Source organism: Macrosteles quadrilineatus, unplaced genomic scaffold (assembly GCF_028750875.1).
Source record: "Macrosteles quadrilineatus isolate MER2022 unplaced genomic scaffold, UCM_ALF_1.0 Scaffold_1__1_contigs__length_201487025, whole genome shotgun sequence".
Lineage (NCBI taxonomy): Eukaryota > Metazoa > Arthropoda > Insecta > Hemiptera > Cicadellidae > Macrosteles > Macrosteles quadrilineatus.
This window is the reverse complement of record NW_026542594.1, coordinates 137975773-137984464: the sequence shown is the minus strand read 5'-3', so window position 1 is coordinate 137984464 and position 8692 is coordinate 137975773.

Sequence of the window (8692 nt, the reverse complement as noted above, 5' to 3'; positions counted from 1 at the left end):
ACGTTACAATATTTTGAGAAATATTGGTCTTTGAGTGGCTTAAACTTATAAAAAAATATAACGTATGTAAAATAGGTGACAGGGGTTGTGTTTGAATGTATGAGTATATAGAGCTAAAGACTATAATTTTTAAGTGCAGTGTAACAAGGGTGCTAATTTGGCACCTATCGTGTAAAAGAGAATTTATAATATCAAACGTTTATGATTTTGCATGTGAATAGGTTTTAAAATGCTCCTTATAATAAAACCCCTTTTAACGAATTTCCCATATAGGGAATAAGCTATTACCGTAGTACTCATGGTAAGACCTGGACGCGGGACCGATTTTTTTTTTCGTTTTGAGGTCCCTAGAGGCCAAAAACACCATCCGTTCAAATTCATATATATATATATATATATATATATATATATATATAGATTTATATATATATGTGTCCGTGAACACGATAACTTGAGTAATTTTTATCCGATTTTGATGAAATTTGGTTTGAAGGTGTAAAGCGGGATAAACTTGAATGAGTTCGCGATCCAGCATGATCGGACTATGGGAACAGGGTTTTATGGGGGGTTTTATGGGGTAAAAATTGGGTTTTCTCACTTCTTAACCTCAAAACACAAAATTTCCCAATTTTTCTCTAAACCTTTTTAAAGAGCTTAAAAAAACAAACAATTCAGTATATCAAAGTGTTTTTGTACGGTTATTGGTTACGGAGAAAACTAAAAAAATGGTAAATTTAAAATTCCCTTGTTATTCTTATGGAGAATATTGTAAAATGTTGTAGTTTGCTTGTTTATGGATATATTTTGATCAAACTTGGCAAATTTATTTATTTTATAGTAAGCTATAAATATTTTACTAAAAACACACTACTTTATTAGTTTCCTTGTAGCAGCAAACCTAGGTACTCGTTAAACCTAATGTTATTTAAATAGATCAATTGAAAATCAATTCGGCCAAATGGAAATTCGCTTAGACGGCAGGTTTGCTGCGGCGGGGGTATTTATAGTAACTGTTACTGCAGAAGGGGGTAATTAATTTAAAACACATTAATACTAAGATATGTTTATGTAGTTATTACGTGTAGGATTAAGTCTTGTAAGCGGTTAGTTGAGAATGGCTATTTCTTGTGTAATGTGCATGTACGTCTGATCGGAGACTATACTGATCTATATTCTCTTTTACATTATAAATTATAAATTATCCCTTTATAAATTAAAATAGGCTAAAAAAATAGAATAAAAAATGAATTTGAAATTTGAAAAAAATTAACATAATTCTTATGCGTTGCAATGCTGGTGACGAAATAACAACGAAATATAAACAGAAAATCAAAACAAATCAAATAGATTCCAATCATCACATGTTTTATTTACAGCGTCTGGTGAAAATAGAGAAGTCTGCACATTACATATTTTTGGTCTAGTTTCGACCACAGGACGACCTCTAGTATGTACATTATTGGGCCCAGGAATGACACATGTGGCACCTCGATAGTTTAAATTATCCAATGGTATAGTAAAATTTACGGTATTATTTTCTTTTGTTTGTTTTAGTTATTTCTTCATATTGATTTCTATTATTTAAGTATGATTTAAGCCAATCTAAAGCTCCCCATTCGATACCAAGGAAAACAATATATTTACCAGCATGGAAAGTAACACAATATCTAAAACCTTACTGAGGTCCATAAAGACCTAAGTAATATTAATCCCCTTTTTGCATCGAATGTATTACTGATTCAATAAATTGAACACTCTCACTGATCACAAACTTACTGAGCGAAAGCTATCTTGTTCTTTATCAATAAGTTGTTTGTGTCCAGAAATTCTGTAAACTATACAATCAACTTGTTTGGGAATGTTTATAAAACAATATCGTGGAGTCCTGTGGACAACGGCCAGAACTTAAATATGTTTTGTGTTTTAATTTCAACGGAAAAAATCTTCACCTGAGTGTTTTCCTTGTTGTAGCAGGATCCAATAGTTAGTCGATGGAAAATCATTATTAACCTAATTCGTTATTCAAACGCTTAAAAAATGTTACCTTTTGGTGTAGTTGCTTTCTATTGGGGCATTTTTGTTTAAAGGTCTGTTTTTATGGCGAATGACTGAATGACCAAATCATCGTTATGAACCAAAGTTTATTAAATCGTTTTCTAAGGAAGCAATAGACAAATATTAAATTAGTATTTGTTGTATTAAGAATGAATGCTGTATGTATAAGTGATAATGAGTCTATATTTTGGAAGTTATGGAAGTATTTTGGAGTTTCTCAACAGTTGGAAAATAACGTTAGATAGGTAAATCCAACACTGTTGTAATAGTAGTTTACGCAACGATTGCGTAAAGATAGTGTTAACGACACGAGTGGAAAATTTAAGGTACGAGCCTTGGCGTTACGAGGTCTACTAGTGTCGTTATCACTATTTACGCGAGTTGCGTACACTACTTTACCTACGACGGTGTTTTAATTACTAAAAATCAATACTCATAACTTCTAAGAGATGTTATGTTTTTGTTTATAACCTCTAATTGCCACTGTCAGTGATGCATCGAAACATTGTATCAGATACTAATTGCACCAATAAACAATTAAATTGGCCTGAACTGCTGATTAGTTGAATTTCGAATCATTACAATTTTACTACTCCTCTCTCAATCCTTGAACCTCATTGGTCTGTTACCCGTGTGTTGTTATGAGTAAAACTATGCTGTTATGAAAGTAAACAATGCTGTTATGAGATACTTTTCAGTTCTAAGAACTGTACTAAAACGGCTACTTTAAAAAACGGTCGTTGGTAAATCATCTTAACATTAAAAATTTACAAATGGTAATGTTAAATCGATAAATATGCATTTATTTTTTGGGGAACTGTCTTAGATAAATAAATAAAGAATATTACAATTGCTCAGTCTTTATTTTATTAATATTAAATAGTACGAAGATCATAGTTTTTAAAACATAATAAAAAAAATAATAATCATTATTTTGATAATTTAATGTAAAGCATCCCTGTAATATTAGTTAGAAGACATGTTTTACCTGACGTGGGCTACAATATTACTGGGGTCAGACCTGTAGCTATAATGGTCTGAGGTAATATTTATGACTGCCATAGCACACCAGCTGCACACCACCCTGTTAATATTTAACTAATATATGATTTTAGCAATGGTACATTTAAGATGAGGTAGCAAAAATGATAAGCGGAATGTTTTAAAATTAATAAATTATCAAATTAAGTGTTAATTAGTATTAACATAATAAGTAGTAAGTGAAAATATGTGGTATATTTTGCTTCACTCACTTGAAGTTTTAGGGGGTCTGAAATACAGTGCTACTTTCGGATATCCTGTGAGCTGGTTTTGCATTACTTTCACTTGTGTCAGTTACGAGTGGAAAATAATCACTTAAAATATGCGGTTCAAATATATTTCATGAAATATGTTTGGTATCTGTGGTTGTAGGCCTATCAAGCATAACTTTCGTTGTGGTGTTATTTTATAAACCTGTAGATGGGAGAAATTGTATGCTTTACACAATCTGGTTGACTTCGTCACCTTTGTTTAACTCAAGTGTGCATTCTTTCATCTAAACCTATCACACGAAAACAAAGCATATGTAAAATGTTAATAACCTTAATAGGTTGCAATAATTGTTACGAATTGAATTTAATAGACTTTGGTTTCATACCCATATTTTAAAAGACTTTGGTTTAATTAATTACTGTACTGTGTGGAACTAACATATGTTCATAGGTTTGAATTTATTATTCTGGTTTGTAAACAGAGTAGTAGAGTTGTGATGAATTTTGAAGAATATAAAGCTTCTTTTATAAGTGAATAAAACAGGTTTTTATTTAATTACTCGTTAGAATCTGAAACAAGGAATATTTGATAATTTTTTAAGGAATTTCCCCTAATAAGTTGTAAAAATAATATTAACGGAAAATGTGACCAAAAAAGAATACCTAACAACAGCTTAAGGCACAAGAGTATACAAACAAAGTTCCCTGATCACAGCATGTATTGTGGTGATCAAACTTAAAACCTGCAACTTTCCTAATATATTGTTCAAGTCTTTGTCTCTATATTGACGGTACTTATCTATCAATCAACGTAGCAAACTTAAACGGGGGAGAACAGTAAAAAAATTGACAATATCAAACTGTATTCTAATTTTATTATGGTGTGCATATAATAATCGCTAACTATTTAAAATATTTTATCTAGGAGAAGAGGGGCAAAACAAAAATCTAAAAACTTTTTAAAAGTGTTGTAATTGTATGGATACGGTTAGTATAAATTACTTAAAGGCTAATACTTGTTAGTTGTTTACAAATCCTTTTCAAGACTTACGTTTTTTAATGCAGTTGAACATTTGCATGACAATAGTGAAAGGCGAACCAATTACAAGGTTGTCACAACATAGAATGATTCTGCGGGGCTCAGGGCCTGTCACCGCCAACGCAGTCCAGGGACCTCCCTAAACAAATAACACTACTTTACACTTCACTTGAATCATTCATTTATATAATTATAATTAATGAATAAAACTAACCACAATGAACAGTGATGAAATGTCAATTCGTTTCTTCAAAATTCTATATTTTTGTTTGAATAATACTAATACTGCAAACCTTAAAACTTTAAAATTCATTTTTATGTGGACAATGAAAATTAACTTTGAACAAAATTGTTTTGTAAAAGGTTTTGGGAAACCTACAATAGATAATTGAATTATTCAATAAGCACATTTGTATTTTTTTAAATCAAAGGTTAACTATGTCATTCGATCGATGATACCATAGTGAAATGTTTTCTGTCTAGGACTATTTGTTGAACAACTGTGCTGTCATAGCCAGAGGTCGCGTAAACTGTGTTGATTCATAACCATGTTTACATTGCTCATAGGAAAATCCCATTGCATTTAAGCAATTACACATATTAGTTTTTATTTGCAGTAATACAGTCCTGTGCTATTGAGAGCAATGAGATTTACGGTTTAGTTGATAATAAATTCAGGATCTTTCTAGACATTCACCAGTACCATTTATATGATACTTTGACATGTTTAGTCTGATTCAAATAGCATAAAGCTGGTAAACTTTACAAATTGTCTGCTTTAAAAAGTATGAGGGCATTACAATTATTCAAAAGGCGGTTCACTCCTATATTGTATATGTTTCTTTTAATGAATAGGCCAAAACCTTCTTATGGTATAATAACCATTAGAAAGATACATAGTTTCTTAGGTCCCTTCGAACATATGTATAAAATGTATAAATAAATGTATAAACGCTTTACATTAATATATTGACATTTAATGACTAATAGAACGCCATTGATAAAACAATTTATTGCATTTTATACTAATTATTTATTAGTTGGATATTGGTAGTCCAATGACTAATTATTTATTAGTTATTGGACTACCATTTATGGGTTGATAAAATTTCAATAGAGTGAATTAGTGTACTCAGTCAAGTAATTGTAGTAACTAATATGAAATAAAATTCAACTAAGAAATCACCAACATATACAATTTCATGAAACTGAAGGGAAACAGGCCACCTTTATAAAGATACAAAATGTACAGTGGATGGTCCTACAAAAATAAGTAGGGCTAAATCTATAACCTCCCTTCCATTTTTGGGTGCTCGTTCTTTGCGGTCGTTTAGTTTAAGATTTTGTGGTTGAAACGTATGTTTACTATTCATAATATTAATATATATTTGATATTTAGCCAACGGGAGGTTCGGCATACACCCTTTACCCACCACCATGTTAATGGTAGTTGTATGGTCTATAGTTTGTGATCGTGTGTGATACTATTAGTAACGTGTTTTTAAGACTTATGACGACCTTCTAACAGTAATATGTTCTATGTCCAGCTTGAGAATGCCACCAATGACGTCAAAACTGGTCGCTGTACACACGACCCTAGGAAACTTAGGAAACGACTTGGACAAAAAAGTAGGATACAGGCCTACCTTTTGCTTTCTTCCTGAAAATATATAACAGCCTTTCTCGGGACTTTTAACTGCTTCAGAGTCATTACAAGCATAACAATTCATCTTTGATGAGGCATAATATTATATCTTTCAATATTTACTAATTACTGGATGGTTATTGTACAGAAAGTACAGTTAATACAGATACAGTTTTAAACTCAAGAGAAGAAAATAAAGATGGGTCGACAATACCACTATTTACTTAGAAGGACAACTTTTAATGATACTATTTAACAAGCTCAATGAATGTGAATTACGATGTGTAAATAAACAAGACACAAGTTCCATAAACAACATCAAAACTTACATTAAAGTTTTTTTTTTGTAAAAATAATTACACTTAAATTTACATAGTTAAATATTTAGAACAGGCCTGCTTCTTAAATGTTTAATTGTTTTATGTATTTATTTGTTTTCGTACTGTGTTTATCTTCTGACGATGTTAACTACTGATCAACTCTACAAATGTACCCGAAGCTGACGATGGTGTTTTAACACCGAAACATATTGTACTGAATCAACATATTTTATTGAGCTGTGACGGGAATACAGAGCCTAAGTAATTTAGGCTTACGTCATGTCCAACAGCTCAGGGGCTACACAAATGGATTTTAATTGTAAACATGTTTACCACTTTACTTTGTCAATTCAAAGCAATTTAAATTAATTTCGTTAATATTTGATAACCAAATTTGCTTTGCGTGTTATTTATCTGTTAACTTACATAAGTTAGTCAATTTCCCAAAAGCATTTGTAACGAGTTATTTTTCCTAGGGGGGTAAATATTTGCTATTTGGCCGCGCAGTGATTGTTGAGGTAGGCAAGCGGCGGCGGCGAACCTGGCTAGCGCCCTTTGACCCGGCTTATCAGTGCCGATAAGCCTGGGATATCCTAGTTTCTCAGGATAGCCTAGGACAGAAATTCTAGTGTTGGATCTCGTAGAGTAGAGAGCGAGCGTGTGTCTAGTGAGACGTCCAGTGGTGTACGTGACAGTGGTGTCGGAGTATGCTGGTGGTGTGATCGCGCCGAGTGTTGGTGTAAGCTGGGTACTGACCCACTTGTGGTGAGTGGACGACGTGATATTATTAGTTTGATAATGTTAATATCTGGTTTTATTGCGAGAGTTAGAGTTGTAACCGTGCTGGTCAAAGCCTGACGGTAGTTAGGATTTATATTAGTCAGGAATAATATTAAAGTATATTCCTGACGGTTCTGGGCAGGTGCTAGAGCGCAAATAATATAATTTATTGACTGTAGTAGTTATTATTTTGCGTTGTACCAAGAGTTAGTTATATTACTAATAACTCTGAGGCCCGACAAACCTAGGTTGCACGATTTAGCGTGCGTAGTTGGAAACACGTGGCCAGTAGGCTAGTAGCTAATATTATTAGCCTATTAACAGAAGCCCAGCTAAGTAACATAAAGTTGGTAGTAGCAGTAACAGTAGTAGGGTTGTTATTGTATATTCATTCGATTATTTTAATTTAATGGTAGTCCAACACGTTATCTTGGTAGCTTGGATAGCGGAGTACCGGCTATCAGATAATATATTTATCTAGTGTTTGGAACGTATTTAATATTTATTTATCTGCTACTAAGTAGCTCAATATTTTAATAGTGCAATTGCCATTTAGTTTTGCTTGTTTGGCTTGGTATTTATTGAGACCAGCTACTAGTGGTGTAGTCACTCTACCTATAGGGCACTTTTATATTATTATGTGGTACGATTATTGAGTGAACTGTTTGATTCTTAGCTTGGGCATTAGAGTTGTGGATTGGATTATAGTGGCCTAGTAGACCCCGCCTGGTGATAACACGCGTTGTGGTTTTTATTGGCAAGTCGTCGTGTAACTCACCGTGTTTTAGGCACTCTGGGCTTAACTATTGGATAGTTAGGACGAAGCCCGAGTTGCTTAGTCAGCAACGACCCCCTAGGAGTGTGGAGAATCGGCGTAGGCCTGGTAGTGATTATTGCACGTTTGTTTTGGTGACTTGTTTTTACTTGTTCACAGTGCCCGTGTATGAGCCAGTCCTATACCGGTTAGACCCGGCTTTTGGCCTAGTGGTTTCCCTGACCTTATCGCAGACCCTGGAACAATACCCAGCCATTGTAGGCTGAGCTATCCCCGGCAAACGGTTGCGACTGCACGCACTTTTACTGTACGCACTTTTTACTGTACGCAGATGGCGCCTGCGAACAGGGACTGAGGTTGGCAGTGGTGCTGAGTTGCTGACGTATTAACGGCGCCCGAACAAAATAATTTTATTTATGCAGATTTGCTGCGGACTTGTGCAGATTGGCTGCGGACCTGAGCTGTTGAGCAGAGTTTTAGGCAGACCTGCTGTGGTTTTATAGTCGCTTGGGTAGGCCTAACCTGTTTTCTGTTACAGCGTGGTGTGTTGTGAACCCTAATTTATTTAGTGGTTGTATACATAGATATTAGTTAGTAATTTTAATTTTGCTAATTAATTGAGCCTTATCATTGAATATTATTTGATTGAGAACCCTTATTGTGTATTTGTGGTTTGACTTTCACACCTATAATTGGTTTGATTTATTATAACGGTGTTAAATACATTTTAATCGGTTTCGCTCTTATTTTTGCGGATTTGTCGTGGATTTGAATTTTAAATATGGTCGAGACTACGAGTACGACGTCTGTGCTGGGCGGTACGCC